Below are 23,365 nucleotides of genomic sequence, written 5' to 3'. Positions count from 1 at the left end.
AAGAAGGGAAAAGAAATTCGGAAGTTTTCGGCCAGTTAGGGAAGCATGATGTCATTGGGTAAAATCAAACAAAGACAACAAAGAACAACACAGTGCAGGAATGGGCCCTTCGGCCCTCCAAGTCTGCGCCAACAAATTCTGCCCTTCCATACTAAAACTGTCTTCGTTTACAGGATCCATTTCCCTTTATTCACTACCTACTCACGTATTTGCCCAGGTGTTTCTTGAATGTTGCTGTTGTGTCTGCTTCCACCAGCTCCACTAGCAGCACGTTCCAGGCACTCACTGCCCTGTGTGTGAAAAGCTTGCCTTGCATGTTTATTTTAAACATTTCCTCCCCCCCCACCGGCCCCAACAACCCTGCACCTTGAACCTGTGTCCCCTAGTAACTGACTCTTCCGGCCTGGGAAAAGGCCTCGTACTTTCCACTCTTTCAATGTCATTCACAATCTTACAGACTTCTATCAGGTTGCCCCCTCAACCTCCTGTTGGCAGGGTGGTGCTGCTGTAGTTAGCTGCAGGAAAGTTAGATGTGTTGGGTTGGGTGAGTTAGTAAGTTTGCAGATGACCCCAAAAATAGATGATGCGGTGGACAGCGAAGAAGATTATCTCATAGTACAATGGATGTGACAATGGGCCAAGGAATGGCAGATGGAGTTTAATATAGGTAAATGTAAGGGGATGCATTTTAGTAAGGCAAACAAGGACAGGACTTGCACAGTAAATGATAGGGCCCTGGGAGTGTTACTTAGCAAAGAGACCCAGGAGTGCAGGTGCATAGTTCTTTGAAAGTGCAGTCACAGGTAAACAGTGAGGTGAAAAGGCATTTGTCTTCATTGATCAGAACATTGAGTATAGAAGTTGGGACATCATGTTGTGTCTCCAAAGGACATTGGTGAGGCGGCCTGTAGAATATTGCTTCCAATTCTGGCCACTCTTCTATCAGAAAGATGTTGTTGAACTTGAACAGATGCAGAAAGGATTTAAGAGAATTTGCTGGGACTGGAAGGTTTGGCTGATAGGGATAGGCTGAATGAACCATTGAAGGATGACTATAAGGGTGACTTTATAGATGGTTATAAAATCATGAGGGACATGGACGGGGTAAATAGCTAAGGTCTTTTTTCCAAGGCGGGGATGTAGAAAACTAAAAGGCATTGGTGTAAGGTAAGAGAGGTGAGTGCGTGGAACAAACTGGCAGAGGAGATGGTTAAGGTCAGTACAATTGCAACATTTAAAAGGCATCTGGATGGGCGCATGACTCGGGGGGTTTTGGAGGATATGGACCAAATGCTGGCAAATGGCACTAGGTCAGGCTGGAATATCTGATCCACAGTGATGAGTTGGTCCAAAGTGTCTGTTTCCATGCTGTATAACTCTATGACTCAATGACAATGGGATTGGGGAGAAGGTGAAGGATGTAGACGGTCAGATCACTTGATTGTCAGATGTTGACTGGTAGGTAGTGGGTGCTGGCCGTGTTGTTGGGTCAGGATGGCCAGGAGGTAGATAGGGGAACTTGGAGCTTAGGAGTAGTTGGGTGATGGGTGGTAATAGGGGTTTAGGGTATAATTAAATGGTGCAAAGGTCGTCAGTTCAGTTCATGGGGGTGTTGAAAGGGGTGCCTAACATCTCCTTGGTAACCATCCAGTCTAGTGAGTTAGAAAACTCTGAATTCTCTAACTCCAACTCAGAGCTGAAGGTTTTTTCAGCAATTCTAGATACCAGATGCCCATTGGAAATGTAAGAATTCTGAGCAGTTCTCACATAGAATTTCCATCGCAGCCCCTTAGCGGCTCCAAAAGATCAGACTGTAACGTCTGGGCCGTGAATGCAAATTGTGAATCGCAATGTCTCCAGCACTGGTTTGTGTGGTTCGCCACTAACCACACACTGCCTGTATGAATAGCTATCGTTACTCTCAGTTTCTGCTTTCAGTCATGAAGCCAGTTAACAATTCATTCTTCCACTTATCCCCGACTTCACATTTTCTAGGCTTGTTTGTAATGATGAAAACTTTCAAAAGCCTTTTGAAATTCTAGATAAATCATACCCTCTCCATTACCATTGTCTACTTTCTCTATTACACAGCCAAAAATTCAACAAGATTGGTTATGTAAGATTCCCACTTTGACATTCATGCTGAATAATCATTGTTATTGTTGTATTTATTTCTAGATATCGATTCTCTTCCTTAAAAGGATACAATACTTTTCCTGTCACAATTATAAGTCAAGATAACAAAGTGTTTTTGTGCTCCTCAGATGCTGCTTGGCCTGCTGTGTTCATCCAGCTCCACACTTTGTTACCTCGGATTCTCCAGCATCGGCAGTTCCCATTATCTCTGATACAACGATAAGTCAAATGGTTTGTAATTCACGGTCTGCCCCTTTTTAATGGGTTAATGGGTTAACACCAGACCTCAGATGTTATGCTCTTTTGCAACAGATTAGTAACTACTGCTGGACTACTTTTGCAATCTTTTCCATTGTTTTATCATGCAGGAGTGGAATTCATCCAGACCACGGCTGTATATTTAATGCATATTTTTATTTTATGTTAAATTCACTTATTTCAATACTCATCTTATTACCCGATTTCAAAGACCTCTCTCCCATCTCGCTCATAACTATCAAAACAAAATAATGTTTCTGTTATCTCTCCATCATTATCTGTGATATAACACTGTTTATCCTCCAATGACCTCTGTTTCCAATCCAAGCATTCTCTTCCACTGAATCTGTCCGTGAAACATTTATATCATTGTATATTCACTACTCATGGAATTTCATAGTTGCTCTTTGCCTTTTTAATGTTTTATGACATGACTCCCGATCGGTTCTTATCTATTAATTAATGTATTCTACATTTTATCTTCACCCTCAATTCTTCCCTTACATCTTTATTCATCTGTCGAGTTTCACTGGTGTTCAGCTTGTTCTTTCCTTTCAGTGAATCTATTTTTCTTGCACTCTGCACAAATATAAGAGCAAGGAACAAGAACAGGCCCCTCAGCCCTGCTCTGTCAGTCATGGTTTTGACCTCAATTCTACATTCCTGTATATTCCTGATGACTTTCCATCCCCTTGGTCATCAAGATTCCATGTTCCTCTTAAAAAACATTTGAATACTCTGCATCTTCTTCCTTTTGAGGAAACAAATTTCATGGTGTTTAACCCTGTGTGAGGTGATTCATTTTGAAAGGACAAATTTGAAAGCAGCATACAGGGTTAACAGAAAGATCCCTGGCAGTGTGGAGGAGCAGAGGGATCTCGGCGTTCATGTTCACAGTTCCCTGAGAGCTGCCACCCAGGTGGATGGTGTTGCGAAGAAGGCGTATGGTGTGTTAGCTTTCATGAATAGAGGGATTGGGTTTGAGAGCTGTGAAGTATTTTTCCACCTCTACAAAACCCTGGTTCGGCCACATCTGGAGTATTGTGTCCAGCTCTGGTCACCTCATTACAGGAAAGATATGGAAGTGTTGGAAAAGGTGCAAAGGAGATCTCAACCTTTCCTCGTAAGACCTTCCCTTCATTCCATGTTGCCTGGAATGAAGGGAAGGTCTTACGAGGAAAGGTTGAGATCGCTAGAGCTTTTCTCTTCAGAACAGCGAAGGATGAGAGGTGACTTGATAGAGGTGTACAAAACGGTCAGAGGTGTAGTTAGAATAGATAGCCAGAGACTTTTTCCGAGGGTGGAGGTAGCTAATACAAGGGGGCAGAGTTTTAAATTGAATGGAGATAAGATACAGGGGAGACGTCAGAGGTAGGTTCTTTGCTCAAAGAGTGGTCGGGGAGTGGACAATGCGTTGCCAGAGAGGGTAGTGGAGTTGGCCTCAATTGGGGCATTTAAGCGGCTATGAGACAGGCATATGGATGATAGTATAAGGTAGAGGTGGAGGTTAGATAGACCTTAGGATTAGGGAAAAAGTTCAGCACAACATCGAGGGCCGAAGGGCCTGTGCTGTGCTGTACTGTTCTATGTTCTATGTTTCTAAGGCTTCACAACCCACTGACCAGAAGCTGGACTGGTGCAGCCAGACTAACACTATTGTGAGAGACACAGGGCAGAAGCTGCATATTCTGAGACAAATGCCTCATCTCCTGACCCTTCACAGCCTCCCCAAAACTGACGAGCTCCAGGTCAGGAGTGCAATGGAATAATCACTGCTCACCTGGAAGGAGCAGCTACAACACTGTCCAGCACAGAGCAATTCACTCGATTGAGGTTCCTGCTACTAGACTCCATTTCTCCTGCAGCACCTACTGCTCTGCAGCTGCAGAATGTACTGTCTACAGAATGAGCTGTAACAAATCACTAAGGTTACTCCTTCCCTTACAACCTCTACCACTGAGGGGACCAGGGCAGATGTGTCTTGTGTACAACATCCACCTTCACACTCCCCTCCCAGTCCCACAGCATCCTGGCCTGCACACATGTTGCTGCGGTCTTGTCAGTGTCATTGCCTTGGCACCGCTAAGAACATTGTGGGAGCACCTCCACTACCAGGACTGCAGCGATTTCAATAGAAGGTCCTGCACCACCTTCTCAAGGCAGCTAGGGCCATCCTGAGCACAAACTTTAAAACAATGCCCAAAAGTGAGGAAGCTCATTAAGCTGGTGATTGGAAAAATGTTGAATAATTTCCCCAAAATACTGGAACTGAAGAATTTATGTCCCATTAAATCTGGACATACACACAGATGGCCACAGAACCCACCCCATTTCATCCAAACAATCAATGAAGACCAGAAGGAATGAGTTACAAACCTCATTTCAGCAAACTCACCGTGGAGTGATCTTCTGAGTGTGGCTTCACCAAACACCGGGTGGACGCTCACATTATATAGGCACAATCTTCAGGGGGAAGGTCCCCTCAGACCTTTGGTAAGATCGCTGATTGGGAAATGATAAACAAGTGAGTGACTATTTCATGATGTTGCTGAAGTACTAAATTCCTCTTTTGCAAGAATACACAGAAACAATTCTTTAGAATGCAATATGCTTGTTACCTCCTCGTTTATGATTAATTTGTTGCTTAACTCAATGTCACCACACCTAGGTGACTGTAAAGCTGCATATAGTCACCATTAAACCCATTAGCATCTACTGATCAGGATAACATGTTTACTGACCTCGCTGTAGTCCCAATAGATTATGCAGAGCAAGGCAAATGCCTCCAGCCTGAGATTCTCCAAGTACCGGGAACAGTTTCCCTGTATTGACCCTATCTGTTCCTAAACATCTTCAACAGTTGATGGAGCCCAACATCATCTTGTAAATAAAAACTGAAAGAACTACAGATGCAGTAAATCAGGAACAAAAACAAAGTTGCTGGAGAAGCTCAGCAGGTCTGGAGGCATCTGTGAATTTTAAAAACAGAACTTGTAAATTTCAGCAGATCAGCTCTAATGAACTAATCTGTCCCGTAAATTAACCCATAAAGTCCACGTTTCGTTCCTGTAAATTACTCTCTGTCCAAGGTGCCTCTGCCCTTTCTGAGATGCAGTGCCTATTCTGCTCCCAGTGGGTGTGATTTTGGAGTGGGGTTTGGAAGAGCAGGGTCATAGTGGCTGGGGAGACTGAGTTAGGTAGGAGCCAAAATGTTGGTTTCTCAGTGGTGGGTAAAGATTCCGAGATGAAGTTGGTGGCGTAGCAGTGGTGGTTTGGATCTCTCTGTTTATAAAGCATTTGTTCATGAATATTCATTACATCCCAGGGAAATGGTGGCTTTCACTGAGGTTTGGAACTCTAGTATGAATCAGGGTTGAGAGGATGGAGGAGAAGGTGCTGTGGAATGGAATAAGGTCAGAGGGTGGAGGTTAGGAGGAGGATGTATGGGAGGACAGTGGCTGGATTTGGTTTGGATTTGGGGGGGAATGAAGGGCTGGAAGAGTGAAGTAGGAACACACAGGCATCCTGAAGGTGACAGAGAAGGTGTTGGAGTTCTCAGTGTGAGGGAGTGAGGAGCCGAATGAGCAGGGTCAGTGCTGCCCAGCACAGTGTGGATCTTGATGTTTGCTGGCAGAGGGTGATGCTCACAGTCGCTGAAGTTGATTTGTTCAGGGGAGGGTGGGAAGGTTCAGTCTGAGATTGGAATAATTTATTGTCAGGTAGGATCAAACAAAATCTCTAAGGTCTGGATGAGAGGGTGTTATTGATAGCGACTGATTTGGCTCAGGAGAGAGAAATAGCATTTTCAAATTGGCAGGTTACCTAATCCAGGTTGGATTATAGACTGTAAGCAATAAAGGTGCCAATCTCCCCAATCCCTCATATATAATCATCACCTTAGAGCCCCTACAGTGTGGAAACAGGCCCTTCAGCCCAACAAGCCCACACCAACCCTCAGAGCATCCCACCTAGAGCCTTCCCCTTAATTTACACATCCATGAACACTACAGGCAATTTAGTAGACATTCCAGCTGGCCTGCACATCTTTGGACTGTGAGAGAAAACCAGAGCACCCGGAGAAAACCCACACAGGCACAGGGAGAATGCCCAAACTCCACACAGAGTTGCCTGAGGCTGGAATTGAACCCAGGTCCCTGTTGCTTGAGTGATAATGGGAACTGCAGATGCTGTAGAATCCAATATAACAAAGTGTGAAGCTGGATGAACACAGCAGGCCAAGCAGCATGTCAGGAGCACAAAAGTTGATGTTTCGGGCCTAGACCCTTCAGATGCTCTGATGAAGGGTCTCGGCCCGAAACGTCAGCTTTTGTGCTCCTGAGATGCTGCTTGGCCTGCTGTGTTCATCCAGCTCCACACTTTGTTCTCCCTGCTGCTTGAGACAGCATTGCTAAACACTGAGCCACCCTAGGAAGGTGGGATTGCCTCTGAGCTGGAATTGTGCTTGGAGGCTATTGCTCATTTCCCAAGTGTGCAGGGGTCATCAGTTACACTCATGTGGCCACTGCAGCAAAGGGTATGAGCACAGGCAAAGAAGTGTGCTTAAAATTACATCTGTGCTCAGTTATCAGGAAGTTCTTGTGACATTGACCAAACTTGCAGGTCCCAAAGCTTGTAAAGATCCCAGTTTCCAGCTGGGCTTTGGATGACAAATCCTGCCCCTCCAGATCTGAATGATGACATCAGCGAGACATCCCTGGAGCACAGTGGGGAAGTGCGACAACTCAGCTCTCAAATTCCACCGGCATCAACAAACTATTGGCTCGTTGAAAATGTGCTTCCTTTATGTTGTTCCAACCTGACCACAGAGGGGGTCACAAAAGCACTTCAGATATTCTCATGTGCCTCCTGTGGGCTAGATCCAGGTTAGGTATAATGTTAACCTTACTCCAAGCCATTCCAGCCTCACTGTTCCTGAGCACTCGCCCTATCTGTGCCCCTGTATGTTGCTGAACCTCCTGCCTCTGCAGGGGGAAGAAGCCGCTCCAACCCCTGTCTGTGACCCCTCCCTCTCACTGTGGCTCTGTTTGTCCTACATGACAATGTACAGAGTTAGTGACATGATAAGTGACACCTGAACCCCTCCCCCCTTGCCCCACTTTACGGAGCACATGCCCACTGGCCCATCAGTTACTCATAGCATACAGGCGCTCTCATCAACCCAACACAGATGCTGCCAGACCTGCTGAGATTTTCCAGGAATTTCTGCTTTTGTTCCTGATTTACGGCATTCGTAATTCTTTCGGTTTTTGTTTAGTATTTAACTCACTGCCACATCTCTTCTAGGAATGCCCACCTTGAAGAAGTTCTGCTGCTCTCTCTGACGGGATTTCTGTCCCAATCTGTGTTTGTCCGCCGACGTTAGTTTCAACGTCACTCCTGGTGTTTGATCAGGTATTTGCAAGAACTTGTTTCCACAGCCATATCACATTCCTCAGCGACTACCTCCGGCTCACGCTCACCCCACGTGGATTCCAACTGAAGCTTCATCCCTCATGTTTTGAATCCTCCCAGGATCACAGGTATCTCTGTGATGTCCGACGTCCCACAGGCAGCTGTTCTCGCCGCACCCCGAGAGCCACACTCAGTGCCATGTGGCACCGCGTGCGCACTCCCAACCTCTCTCTCCAACAGCATCACAACATACTGCAGTTCCACTTCAGCCTTTGGCTCATTCGTCGTGCTAGCAAGAAACTTTTTCTTTCAGGCATCAAGGCTCACAAGATAACTCAGAGATACCCATGTCCCTCTGGGTCCTTCCTCCCCTCGCCTTACATCTGGCTCCATCGCCTCCCCCAGTGCACTTCCAGTCAGGTATTCACCATCGCATCGAACCTTCCGCTCTTGGATGCTGATCATTCTGTACTCTGCAGAGGTCTCAGCTTTCTTCCCCTGCGTCCCCACTTGACAGAATTCATCTCTTCCTACCTTGACTTAGTCTTCTATCCCCGGTCCAATCCCTGCCCACGTACATCTGTGATTCCTCTGATGCTTTACACCAGTTTCAAAAGTTCCAGTTTGCAGGCACCAGCTGCCAGCTCTCTACCGTGCGATCCCGTTACACATCCACCCCCACCAGGAGGATCATAGGGCTCTCCTCTTCTTCTGGGAGCAAGGACCTGAGCTGTCCCCACCCAACACCACCTTCCTCCACTTGGCCGAGCTCAACCTCGCCCTCATCAACTTTTCTGTTAGAACATAGAACATAGAACAGTACAGCACAGAACAGGCCCTTCAGCCCACAATGTTGTGCCGACCATTGATCCTCATGTATGCACCCTCAAATTTCTGTGACCATATACATGTCCAGCAGTCTCTTAAATGACCCCAATGACCTTGCTTCCACAACAGCTGCTGGCAACGCTTTCCATGCTCCCACAACTCTCTGCGTAAAGAACCTGCCTCTGACATCCCCTCTATACTTTCCTCCAAACAGCTTAAAACTATGACCCCTCGTGCTAGCCATTTCTGCCCTGGGAAATAGTCTCTGGCTATCAACTCTATCTATGCCTTTCATTATCTTGGATACCTCAATTAGGTCCCCTCTCCTCCTCCTTTTCTCCAATGAAAAGAGACCGAGCTCAGTCAACCTCTCTTCATAAGATAAGCCCTCCAGTCCAGGCAGCATCCTGGTAAACCTCCTCTGAACCGTCTCCAAAGCATCCACATCTTTCCTATAATAGGGCGCCCAGAACTGGATGCAGTATTCCAAGTGCGGTCTAACCAAAGTTTTATAGAGCTGCAACAAGATGTCACGACTCTTAAACTCAATCCCCCTGTTAATGAAAGCCAAAACACCATATGCTTTCTTAACAACCCTGTCCACTTGGGTGGCCATTTTAAGGGATCTATGTATCTGCACACCAAGATCCCTCTGTTCCTCCACGCTGCCAAGAATCCTATCCTTAATCCTGTACTCAGCTTTCAAATTCGACCTTCCAAAATGCATCACCTCGCATTTATCCAGGTTGAACTCCATCTGCCACCTCTCAGCCCATCTCTGCATCCTGTCAATGTCCCGCTGCAGCCTACAACAGCCCTCTACACTGTCAACGACACCTCCGACCTTTGTGTCGTCTGCAAACTTGCTGACCCATCCTTCAATCCCCTCGTCCAAGTCATTAATAAAAATTACAAACAGTAGAGGCCCAAGGACAGAGCCCTGTGGAACTCCACTCACCACTGACTTCCAGGCAGAATATTTTCCTTCTGTTGACTCATCTCATTTTCTTCAGGTCAGAGGGGTGGCCATGGGTACCCGCACAGGCCGCAGTTACACCTGTCTCTTTATGGACAAGATGGAATATTCCCTGTTCCAGAACTATTCCGGCTCCCACCCACAACTCATTCTCCGATATAGCAATGACATCATCGGTGCTGCTTCCCTTTCTCGTCTGAAATTGGAAAAGTTAATCAATTTTTTGCTTCCAATTTCCACCCTGCCCTCACTTGCCCCCAGTCAATCTCTGACTCCTCCCTTCCCTTCCTTGACATCTTTGTTTCCATTTCTGGTGATAGACTGACCATTAATATGCACTATAAACCCACCGTTTCCCACAGCTATCTGGACTATACATCTTTGCACCCTGCTTCCTGCAAAAATTCCCTTCCATTCTTTCAGTTCTTCTTTTTCCATCGCATAGGTTTGGATGAGACCAACTTTGACAAGGGAGCTTCCAAAATATCCGCCTTCATCCTCAACTGAGGATTCCCTAGCACTGTTGTCGACAGGGTCCTCAGCTGGGTCCAACCCATCTCCCGCACTTTCACCACCACTCCCTCTCTTCCCTCCAGCAACAGCGATTGGGTTCCCCTTATCCTTACCTACCATTCCATCAGCATCCACATCCAGAAGATCATCAGATGCTATTTCCTCCACCTTCAGCAAAGTGCCACCACCAGGCACATATTCCATCCCCTCCCATGTCTACCTTCCACAGGGACCATTCTTTCCAGGACACCCTGGTCCATTCTTCCTTCCTCCCACTGCACCGTCGCCCCTCGTTCCCTCCTTTGCAGCTCCACAGCACTTTCCCCTGCAACTGGCGAAGGTACAACACCTGCCCATTTACATCCTCCCTCCCCAGTGTCCAAGGGCCCAAACAAGAAGCAGCACTTCACCTGCACTTCCCAGAATCTTGTCCACTGCATTCATTGCTCACAATGTGATCTCTACGCTGCAGAAACAAAGTGTAGACTGCATGCCCGCTTCACAGAGCATCTATATTCTGCTCGCAAACAAGACCGTGAGCTACCCCTTTCAGTGAGTTTAATACACCATTCTGTTCCCCGGCCAACATCTCTGTGTCAGGCTTGCTGCAGTGTTCCAGAGAAGCTCAGTGCAAGCTGGAAGGACAACACCTCATTTTCCACTTGGGGACTGTGCAGACCACTGCGTTCAATTTTGAGTTCAATAATGCTAGGACCTAAACTCTCCCATGTCCCAGCCCCCTGCCCAACACACCAGGCTTTGTTACCACATGGCCTGCCATTACACACCCCCTGTTGTTAGTCACTAACAGTCCCCATTAGCAACTATTCACCCTCCCAGCCTAATCGTTAGCAACCCCTTTGTCTGTCTAATAGCTGTTTTCTCTCTTTGGGCTCTATTCCCACCTATCTCCCTTACTCCCTCCCCATCTCAGTCTTCTGCAAATAAATCAACATTTTCTGGGGTACCATCAGTTTTGAGGAAGGATCACCAGACCCGAAACATTAGCTTTGATTTTTCTTCACAGATGCTGCCAGACCTGCTGAACTTTTCCAGCAACTTCTCACAAGCACACACAGACACACAGACATACACACAGGCACACACACACACACACCACACACACACACTCACTCACTCACTCACTCACATACACACAAAACCACACACTCACATATACACACTCTCTCTCACACACACACACACATACACACACTCACACACTCACACACTCACTCACTCACACACACACACAAAAACACACACTCACATGCACACATACACACACACACACACACACACACTCACAAGCACACACACGCACACTCTCTCTCACTCATCACACTATCTCACTCACACAAACACAGACTCTCTCTGTCTCACACACAGAAGCACGCACACTCTCTCCCTCTCTCACACACTTACACACGCACACTCTCTCTCACAGACACACACACACACTCTCTCACACTCAAAGACACACACACTCACTCACACGCATGCGTGCGCGCACACACACACACACATACACACACTCTCTCACACACACACACACACACACACACACTCACACACACATACATACAGAGACACACACACACAGAGACATACTAACATGAATTAATGACGAGTGCACAAACAGACCCTTTTTGAAGCTTCCCCCTGGAACTTCCCCTGACAGATTTGAGCAGGTTGGCGGCCCATTCCCAGAGCTGACCCAGGTCCTTGTGTGAAACCCATATCTGCTGACCTCCTCAGTGCCATCTGTCCGGGCTGCCTTGGTCAAGTGGGAGGCTCTCTGTTTCCGTCCTTTGGAAGGAAGACTTCCCACCTTCCATAACATCCTGGAGAAACCTTCAGGGAGGTGTCACAAAACCACGGAGCTGATTGCTAGAGCCGACACACTGGATGTGATGTGGAGGTGCCCGCTGATGAATGATGAGGAATTATAAAGTATACAATTGGCTTTATTACCTATGTTTTAGAAAACCATGCTGCTTCTTGCTGATCTACTGAAAGGCTTCGTGTGTTTCGCAACAATAAATAAGTTCGCGTATTAGCAAGAGGCAACATGGTTTTGTGAAGGGACATTGTGTATCACTAATTTGGTTGAGTTCTTTGAGGAAGTGATGAAGATGATCGATGAGGGTAGGGCAGTGGATGTTGTCTACATGGACTTCAGTAAGGCCTTTGACAAGGTCCCTCGTGGCAGGCTGTTACAGAAGTAAAGTCACAACGGGTCAGAGGTGAGCTTGCAAGATGGATAAAAAAATCTGGCTCAGTCATAGAAGACAGAGGGCAGCAATGGAAGGGTGTGTTCCTGAATGGAAAGATGTGACTAGTGGCATTCCTCAGGGATGAATGTTTGGATCTTTGCTATTTGTAATACATATAAATGATTTGGAGGAGAATGTAACTGGTCTGATTAGTAAGTTTACTGATGACACAAAGGTTGGTGGAATTGTGGATAATGATGAGGACCGTCAAAGGATACAGCTGGATGACTTGGGCACAGAGATGGAGGTTGGAGTTTAATCAGAAAAAATGTGAGGAAATGCAATTGGAAAGATCTACTCCTGATGGAAAATATACAGCAAATGGCAGAACCCTTAAGAATACTGATAGGCAGAGGGATCTGGGTATACAGGTACACAGGTGACTGAATGTGGTGATGTAGGTGGAGAAGGTAGTCAACAAGGCATATGGCATGCTTGTCTTCATTGGCCGGGGCACTGACTTTGAAAATTGGCAGGTAATGTTGTAGCTTTATAGCACCTGAGTTAGGCTGCATCTGGAATATTGTGTTCAATTCTGGTTGCCACGTTACCAGAAGGATGTGGTGGCTTTGGAGAGGGTACAGAAAAGATTTACCAGGATGTTGCCTGGTATGGAGAGCATTAGCTATGAAGAGTAGGTGGTTTTAATTGTGATGGGCAGTATGTCAGTGCAGTCTTGGAGTGCTGAAGGGCCTGCTCTTGTGCTGTAATTTTCTTTGATCTTTGCTAAAGCAACAGATATTAGGCTCATCAGACAATATGTCCTTGGTTTTTCTCTCTCACTTTTTACTAACTATTGGGATGACATGTACACATTTTTATTGTTAATAAACAGTTTCACAATCAAGAGAACCCTGGGAGATTATCATTCTGCAGTTGTTTGACTTGTTTCCTTTAAATCCCCAGAACGGAAGACAGTTTATCCTGGGGAATTTTTCCATCATTTTAGTGCCATTACTTTACTTTGCTCACACACTTGTACAATTTTCAGTGAGTTCACATCCCTGATACAGTTTTGGCTTCACTGGGATGTCTGGCACCCTGCCCTTTCCTATTGTAAATAATAATGCAAAGAATTGTTCAGCATATCAGTCATTTTCTTATTTTATAGATAAGATTACATTGCCAGTTATATATCATCTTTACAGGCTATTAAAGGAAGGGGTCAACTTGGTGCTGAATTATACAGAAACACAAATCTCTCTCTACACTTGAAACTGAGTCATCACTTTTGTTAATGGAACAGCACTGAAGAATGGATAATGAGCCATGTTTGAGTATGAAGAAATCCATTAGCCCCGCGAAATATCTGCATCCATGGTAACACATTGCATTATTGACAGCATGTTTTATTAGATATTTTCTATCAGCATGATATCAAGTGTTTGCAGTTTCTGCAATTGATATTTTAATTATCTCAATGATTAACGCCTTTATTAGACTATTGGAAAATAGGTTTTTTTTATAAAAAAATAGATTTACTAATTACCAATGTATTTTTAAAGCTTTTTCAAGCATACAATTGTTACTGGAGAGTTTATTGCTTCTTTGTGGAGTGTATGCTGGGTAAGTGGGTATGGAAGTTTCATGAGTGGGCATGGAGGGTCTGAGGGGGCATGAGGAATAAGTGGGCACCCGTACGCTGACGTTATGTGTATGAGAGTCAAGAATGTGGGGGAAGTGCGTCAGGAACACTGAAGGCAATGAAAGGCCATGTTTAGCACATGCAGTGAATTAAGCTGACGTGGATGGGACATGTGCTGGGGAGTGAGGGGACATAAGGAGAGGACTGCAGTTTGAAAGAGAGAAGGCAAAATTGGATGTAATGGTGTTACAGTCAAATAAAGGTAATTACAGGGGCATGAGAGAGGAATTGACAAAAATCGACTGGAAGCAGAGCCTAGTGGGGAAGACAGTAGAGCAACAATGGCAGGAGTTTCTGGGTGTAATTGAGGACACAGTACAGAGGTTCATCCCAAAGAAAAGAACGATTATCCGGGGTGGGATTAGGCAGCCATGGATGACAAAGCTAGTCCAGAAATGTATCGAAGAAAAAGAGACAGCCAATAAAGTGGCCAAGAGCACTGGGAAATCAGAAGATTGGGAAGGCTACAAAAGCAGACTGAGAGTAACAAAGAGAGCAATAAGGAAGGAGAGGATCAGACATGAAGGTAGGCTAGCCAGTAATATTAGAAATGATAGTAAGAGCTTCTTTCAATCCATAAGAAATAAACGAGAGGCAAAAGTAGACATTAGGCTGCTCCAAATTGATGCTGGAAGGCTAGTGATGGAAGATAAGGAAATAGCTGAAGAACTTAATAAGTACTTTGCATCAGTCTTCACAGTGGAAGACATGAGTAGTATGCCAACAATTAGGGAGAGCCGGGGGCAGAGTTGAGTAGGGTAGGCATTTCAAAAGAGAAAGTGCTAGAAAAGCTAAAGGGTCTAAAAATTGATAAATCTCCTGACCCCGATGGGCTACAACCTGGAGTTCTGAGGAAGGTGGCTGAGGAAATAGCGGAGGCTTTGGTCATGATCTTTCAGAGTCACTGGAGTCAGGGAAAGTCCCAGATGATTGGAAAATTGCTGTTGTAACTCCCTCGTTTAAGAAAGGATCAAGGCAAAAGATGGAAAATTATAGGCTGATTAGCCTCATCTCGGAAGTTGGTAAAATTCTAGAGTCCATTGTCAAGGATGAGATTTCTAAATTCGTGGAAGTGCAGGGTCAGATTAAAACAAGTCAGCATGGTTTTAGTAAGGGGACGTCATGCCTGACAAACCTGTTAGAATTCTTTGAAGAGGTAACAAGTATGTTAGACCAGGGAAACCCAGTAGATGTTATCTATCTAGACTTCCAAAAGGCCTTTGATACAGTGCCTCACGGGAGGCTGCTGAGCAAGGTGAGGGCCTATGGTGTTCAAGGTGAGCTACTGGCTTGGATTGAGGATTGGCTGTCTGACAGAAGGCAGAGAGTTGGGATAAAAGGCTCTTTTTCGGAATGGCACCTGGTGATGAGTAGTGTCCCGCAGGGTTCAGTGTTGGGGCCACAGCTGCCCACGTTATATATTAATGATCTGGATGAAGCGACTGGGGGCATTCTGGCGATTCTTGCCAACGATACGAAGATAGGTGGACAGGCAGGTAGTGCTGAGGAGGTGGGGATGCTGCAGAAAGATTTAGACAGTTTAGGAGAGTGGTCCAGGAAATGGCTGATGAAATTCAACGTGAGTAAATGTGAGGTTTTGCACTTTGGAAAAAAGAATACAGGCATGGACTATTTTCTAAACGGTGACAAAATTTGCAAATCAGAAGTGCAAAGGGATCTGGGAGTGTTGGTCCAGGATTCTCCAAAGGTTAACTTGCAGGTAGAGTCCGTAATTAAGAAAGTGAATGTAATGTTGTCGTTTATGTCAAGAGAGTTGGAATATAAAAGCAGCGATGTGCTTCTGAGGCTTTATAAGGCTCTAGTTAGGCCCCATTTAGAATACTGTATCCAATTTTGGGCCCCACACCTCAGGAAGGACATACTAGCCCTGGAGCGTGTCCAGCGGAGATTCACACGGATGATCCTTGGAATGGTAGGTTTAACGTATGATGAACGGCTAAGGATCCTGGGATTGTACTCATTAGAGTTTAGAAGGTTGAGGGGAGATCTAATAGAAACTTTCAAGATAATGTATGGTTTAGAAGGTGTGGACGCTAGGAAGTTGTTTCCGTTAGGTGGGGAGATTAGGACCCGTGGGCACAGCCTTAAAATTAGAGGGGGTAAATTTAAAACGGAAATGAGACGATATTTCTCCAGCCAGAGAGTGGTGGGCTTGTGGAATTCATTGCCGCAGAGTGCAGTGGAGGCCAGGACGTTGGATGCCTTCAAGGCAGAGATCGACAAATTCTTGATCTCAGAAGGAATCAAGGGCTACGGGGAGAGTACAGGGAAGTGGTGTTGAAATGCCCATCAGCCATGATTTAAATGGCGGAGTGGACTTGATGGGCCGAATGGCATTACTTCCACTCCTCTGTCTTATGGTCTTATGTACTCCAGATTTTTTTGCTTGACACTGTCATTCTAACTGGGATGGAGTCCCTCGGCACTGAAGCCAGCTTTATAATCAGCCGACCTTGATATCCAATTGCACCTGTGGCTGAGAAAATAGGAACTGTCGATGCTGGAGAATCTGAGAATCTGCGGCTGCCCCTTTTCTGGGGATGGAGCGACTGATTCAATTTATCATCCTCCTTCACCACCCAGCCCCCGCCTCTTCCCGGAACAAGAATCCACTTTTTGCAGGCAGGTACATCAAGGAAGATGTTAGAATGAAAACCAAAATTGCTGGAAACGTTCAGCAGGTCTGGCAGCATCTGTGAAGGAAACAACAGAGTTCCTGTTTTGAGAAACAGCAGTTCATCAACACACCTTATAAATATAAGAGATAATAAGGTGTGGAGCTGGATGAACACAGCAGGCCAAGCAGCATCTTAGGTGCAGAAAAGCTGACGTTTCGGGCCTCGGCCCTTCATCAGAAATTTCCGAAGAACGGTCGAGGCCCGAAACATCAGCTTTCCTGCTCCCTGGATGCTGTTTGGCCTGCTGTGTTCATCCAGCTCCACACCTTGTTATCTTGAATTCTCCAGCATCTGCAGTTCCTATTATCTCTTATAATTATAAGGTTTACGTTGTCAAATTGTGCTGCACATAAAGTTATCATAGACTCATACAGTACAGAAGAGGCCCTTTGGCCCATCATGTTTGTGCTGCCGTAGGTACACTAAACCTATACCAGCCCCACTTTCCTGCACAGGCAAATAGCCTTGAATGTTGTGACATTTCAAGAGCTCATCCAAATACTTTTTAAAGTCTGTGAGGTTTCCTGCACAAACACCCCACCCACAGAGTGCGTTCCAGACTCCCACCATCCTCGAAGTGAAAAATGTTTTCCTCAAATCCCCTCTAAGTGCCCTGCCTTCCACCTTAAAATTACAGCTCTTAGTGCTGGAATTTGTACGCATGATTGAAATGTTGTTACGTTGATTTTTTGAAAGTGCCAATTGCTGTATGTTGGGTGAAGGAGGAGAAATACACATTTCACATTTGGGTTCCAGTGAGCCTGGAATGAGCAGGATCCAGAATCCAAAATGGATGGTGATTGGCCAGAGAGCAAGAAGGACAAATAAGGCTGAGGGTGAACTGGCGTCAGGAAGCCAGAAATATTTGTGTCACTAGTCAAGGGCTGTAAATTTTGGGTGTAAGTTCAAGTTAATTTGCGGTAGGGGAGCCATAAAATCTCTTGCCTTTGATCAGGACTTTCGCATATTTGGGGAAAATGATTAGTTCTTTTGATAGACAGATGCATAAATGGGCAGGGAGCAGAGGGATCCAGATCCTTGGAAAATAGGCAACAGGTTTAGATAGAGGATCTGGATCAGCACAGGCTTGGAGGGCTGAAGGGCCTGTTCCTGTGCTGTAATTTTCTTTGTTCTTTGTTCTGATAGGCAAATTGGACTGAAAGTTACAAGGGCTACTTACACAGAGAGGATAAGATAGGACACTTGCTGGGGTCTTTACACAATGCAGGGAAGACCACATTTCAAAAGGACAATTGATAAAGAGGTCTTTTGCAGGGGGAGACAGTTGGGATTTTGTAGTGGGCTCATGCCAGGGTATTACCAATTCAGGAGCAGCCATGTCATCTGCAAACTTACCAACCATTCACATCTAAATCATTGATATAAATGATGAAAAACAGTGTGCCCAGCACTGATTCCTGTTGCACACAGCTGTTCACATACCTGCAGTCTGCACAGAAACCCTCTACCAGTTCCCTGTTGACGGTTTGGAGCTTGGTCTCTAAGTGTATGCACTTAGTGTGCCATCTGCATACGGCCAAACATGGGGTGACCCTCTTTCTGGGTTAGAGGTGGCACAAATTACTCAGTTGCCCGCTCAGCCTGGAGAGAAGCTCCACTCCAGTGTGGAACTTTGTGGGTATGGGATGGCATGCTGTGTGATGAAAGATGAACAAGAGCGTTTACGAGATGACACAGACTTACTTGGCCCCATTCTTCACACACATGTATTGAGTCTGTGGTGGATCTGTTGGCGAATATCACAGATTGCATGTTGCCCCGAAGCAGGCAGAGAATGGTCTGTGGGCAGCCATGTTTGAAGAGGATGTTGCTTCATCCGTTCTGGCTGACAAAGTCAAAGGTCTTTGTGAGGTCGGAGAATGCCAAGTATTAAAGGTTTTGATGCTGTCTGCACTTTTTTAGAAATTATCTTGCTCTGAAGATCATGTTCACTGTATATTTAAATGGATAGAATGCTCATTGTAAATCCCAGAGGAAATCATTAGTCACTGGGAGGAAACAACTGAGGAAGAATTTGACACCAGACTTCCATGTAGCAGAAACCCCTATGTTGTGACTGCAATTGGTATTAATTCCTTTCCTGAAGATGGTCACACTTGTGGCATCTTGGAGCTGCGCTGCTATGCTCTTCTTCCTAATAAGAAGGATGAGATCATGCATTCTTCTTAAGATTTCAGTATTTCAGCAGAGATTCTGGCCTCTTTGACAGGTTTGTTGAGGCTTGGCTCTAGGATGGACTGTGCAGTGTCCTGCCACAATAGTGTTGTGCTGAGAGGACGGGGTGTTGCTGCAGGGAGCGTGCTGCAGGATGTAGGGAAGGCAGCCATGGTGAGGCCTGAGTCTCAGTTGAGAACATCTCAAATGCAAGGCTTTTCTGGATGGGAAACACTGCCAAAACTCAATGGAATGGAATCAGACAAATGAAGGCTGAGGTCCAACAAGAAAAAAAACTCCATTAACTAAAGGATAGGTGAAAAATGTGCAGGAAAACCAGCAACTCAGCAACTGTCAGGATGTGCTTGGAGATTTTAGCCCAGTCAAAGGCATCAATAGGCCAGTTGGTAGCCCTACTGAGAGCTAAGAACAGTGTAATACCCACCAAGGACAGAGAGACAATCCACATTCATTGAAAGGAGTATTTTGAGTTTTGGCAGGGTTTCCAGTTTGAGAAAGCCTTGCATTTGTGATTTTATAACTTGGGGATCTCCTGATAAATGCTTTTTGCTCGAACACATTGGATCTAACACACCCTGTAATTTGCCCCTTTTAAAGGAGATATAGCAGCAGCAACCTTTCCATGTGATGAGGGACAGGCTCACTCTGACGACACATACAACAGGTCCCCTTGATGCTGGCTGCCCTCCTGCCTGTTCAACGAAGCCAGTTGACTGGAGCTGCCATTTCCAACTCATGATGGAAGTGCTCCCTGAAAGAGCTGCCAGCAATATCTGATTGATGTGCGGTGCTGGAGTCCCAACAGTATTACCCAAAGTGAAGGCCAGGGTTGTAACCACAAGGTGAGCCCCATGTCGTGCTAGGCCATTACTGAGCTCGGATCCATTGAAAACCTGGTGATTTACTAGCAATGCTTAATAGATGAGAAAAGTAGATGATTTGTTGATGGGAAGAAAAAAAGAATGCAGGAAATGCAGGAGACGCGATCAAGGGCGTTCTTGATCATTTCGAGGGGAAAGTCCGCGTCTCCCGCATTTCCCGCAACACATTCCTCACACCCCGCCCCCACCACAACCACCCCAAGAAGATCCCCCTCGTTCTGACATACCACCCCACCAACCTCCAGATTCAATTGCATCATCTTCCGACACTTCCACCATCTACAATCCGACCCCACCACCCAAGACATTTTTCCATCCCCACCCTTGTCTGCCTTCTGGAGAGACCACTCTCTCCATGACTCCCTTGTCCGCTCCACACTCCCCTCCAACCCCACCACACCCGGCACCTACCCCTGCAACCGCTGGAAATGCTACGCTTGCCCCCACACCTCCTCCCTCACCCCTATCCCAGACCCCAAGATGACTTTCCATATTAAGCAGAGGTTCACCTGCACATCTGCCAATGTGGTATACTATATCCATTGCACCCGGTGTGGCTTTCTCTACATTGGGGAAACCAAGCGGAGGCTTGGGGACCGCTTTGCAGAACACCTCGGTTCGCAATAAACAACTGCACCTCCCAGTTGCGAACCATTTCCACTCCCCCTCCCATTCCTCAGATGCCATGTCCATCATGGGCCTCCTGCAGTGCCACAATGATGCCACCCAAAGGTTGCAGGAACAGCAACTCATATTCGGCTTGGGAACCCTGCAGCCCAATGGTATCAATGTGGACTTCACAAGCTTCAAAATCTCTTCTTCGCTCACTGCATCCCAAAACCAGCCCAGCTCATCCCCTCCCCCCACTGCATCCCAAAACCAGCCCAGCCTGTCTCCGCTTCCCTAACCTGTTCTTCCTCTCACCCATCCCTTCCTCCCACCTCAAGCTGCACCTCCATTTCCTACCTACTACCTCATCCCGCCTCCTTGACCTGTCCGTCTTCCCTGGACTGACCTATCCCCTCCCTACCTCCCCACCTATACTCTCCTCTCCACCTATCTTCTTTTCTCTCCATCTTCGGTCCACCTCCCCCTCTCTCCCTATTTATTCCAGAACCCTCTCCCCATCCCCCTCTCTGATGAAGGGTCTAGGCCCGAAACGTCAGCTTTTGTGGTCCTGAGATGTTGCTTGGCCTGTTGTGTTCATCCAGCCCCAAATTTTGTTATCTTGGATTCTCCAGCATCTGCAGTTCCCATTATCATATGAGAATATGTGCTTTGTTAAGAGAGCGGCTGATTATTATTTCAATGAAGAAAATCTACGGAAAGCTGCAGTACAGAAGGATTCGGGGCTTCTCATGCATTAATCACAAAAGCCAGCATCCGGGTTCACCAGGTAATAAGGAATGAAAATGAAGTGTTGTCCTTTAATTCAAAGTGAATGGAGTTTATCGATCAGGAAGTCTTTCTGAAACTTACACGTCACTATTAGAGCCATAGCTGGAACACTCTTTTTTCGATACATTTGTGGGATGTGGGCATCGCTGGCTGGCTAGCATTTGTTGCCCATCGCCAGTTGTCCTCGAGTGGTGATGAGCTGCCTTCTTGAACTGATGCAGTCCTCCTGCTGTGGGTTGACCCGTAACGCTATTAGGGATAGAATCCCAGGATTTTGACCCAGTGATAGTGAAGGAACGGCAATACATTTCCAACTCAGGGTGGAGAGTGACTTGGAGGGGTCTTGGAGGTGGTGGTGTTCCCATATGTCTGCTGCCCTTGTCCTTCCAGATGGAAGTGGTTTGGGGTTTGGAAGGCCCTGTCTGAGGATCTTTGGTGAATTTCTGCAGGTCATCTTATAGATAGTACACACTGCTGCTACTGAGTGTCGGTGGTGGAGGGAATGAATGCTTATGGGTGTAATGCCAATAAAGCCGGCTGCTTTTTCCTGGATGATGTCAAAGTTCTTGAGTGTTGTTGGGGCTGCACTCATCCAAGCAAGTGGGGAATATTCCATCACATTCCTGACTTGTGCCTTGTAGATGGTGGACAGGGTTTGAGGAGTCAGGAGGTGAATTACTTGCAATAACATGGTGGGTTTTGATGTTTTCCTGAATCCAGAGCTGTCCAGAGGCAGTCTCCTGCCCCAGTCCAATTAACACTAATGTGTATTCAATACAATGGGTTCTGAAGCTTCTGGAAGCACGGTCATGTGATCAAACGCAGACACTTTATGAATTCACCAAGACTGCCCACTTTTAAAAGAAATGGAGTTTAAACACAACAATATACGGTCCCTCCACATTGTTTTTTTTTAAGAAGAAAAAAAAATCGGAGTCTCAGTCTCCCCACGCGAGGGACTCACTCTGGCCGATCTGGTCAGAGTCCATGTACTGTGCATGTTTAAATAAGGGATGACTTGGTGACAGGGTACCCGCCTCCATGGAGTTATTTCATCCTGTGTTATGGCTTTAACACCTTACTTGAATGACTCTCTGGTGTCACTCCTGACATGCCTTCATTGAGACAGAGTTGATCTCCTGACTTGATGGTAATGGTATGGGCTATGATATTCCAGAATGAGAAGATGGGCTTTGTCTCAATAATGACAATGTCCTGGTCACTCTGACTGATCAGTCATGGACAGATACATCTGAGGAAGCTAGTTTGTTGAAGATGAAGTCAAGTAAGTCTCTGTTTTCCTATTGGTTGCCTCACTATCTGTGCAGATCCAGTCTTGCAGCAAGAACCTTGCGTTCTCAGCCAGCCATTACACTGCAGAGTCACTCTTGATGATGGACATTGAAGACCCCCACCCTTTCCCCCCCAGAGTACATTCTGTGCCCTTGTCACTTTCAGCCTTTCCACCAAATGTTATTCAATGTAAACATGCATTGATTCATCAGTTGAGCAAGAGGTCGGAATGTTCATCTTCATCAGGTTGCGTTGCCTACCTTGGACCTGATGCCGTGAGTTGTAGATTAGGAGTCTTATGAAGGCAAAACGAGATATAGATGGTAGGTTTGTAATTCCTGAATTGCAGTCGGGAGCCAGGCAGAATTTTATTATAATTAACAATGGCTTAGAACATAGAACATAGAACACAGAAAAGTACAGCACAGTACAGGCCCTTCAGCCCACGGTGTTGTGCCGTGGAATAATCCTAATCCAAAAGTAAAATAACCTAACCTACATTCCTCTCAATTTACTGCTGTCCATGTGCATGTCCAGCAGTTGCTTAAATGTCACTAATGACTCCGCTTCCACGACAACCACTGGTAAACTATTCCATGTGTTCACAACTCTCTGGGTGAAGAACCTCCCTCTGACAGCTCCTCTATACCTTCCTCCTAATACCTTAAAACTATGACCCCTCATGGCAGTCAATCCTGCCCTGGGGAAAAGCTTCTGGCTATCGACTCTATCCATGCCTCTCATTACCTTGTACACCTCGATCAGGTCACCTCTCTTCCTCCTTCTCTCCAGAGAGAAAAGTCCAAGCTCATCCTCATTATTAGACAAACCTTTTTGCCCACCAACTGCAATAG

This window comes from Stegostoma tigrinum (genome assembly GCF_030684315.1).
Source record: "Stegostoma tigrinum isolate sSteTig4 chromosome 30 unlocalized genomic scaffold, sSteTig4.hap1 SUPER_30_unloc_1, whole genome shotgun sequence".
NCBI lineage: Eukaryota > Metazoa > Chordata > Chondrichthyes > Orectolobiformes > Stegostomatidae > Stegostoma > Stegostoma tigrinum.
The sequence above is the reverse complement of the archived record's forward strand: the minus strand, read 5'-3'. Positions refer to the sequence as shown.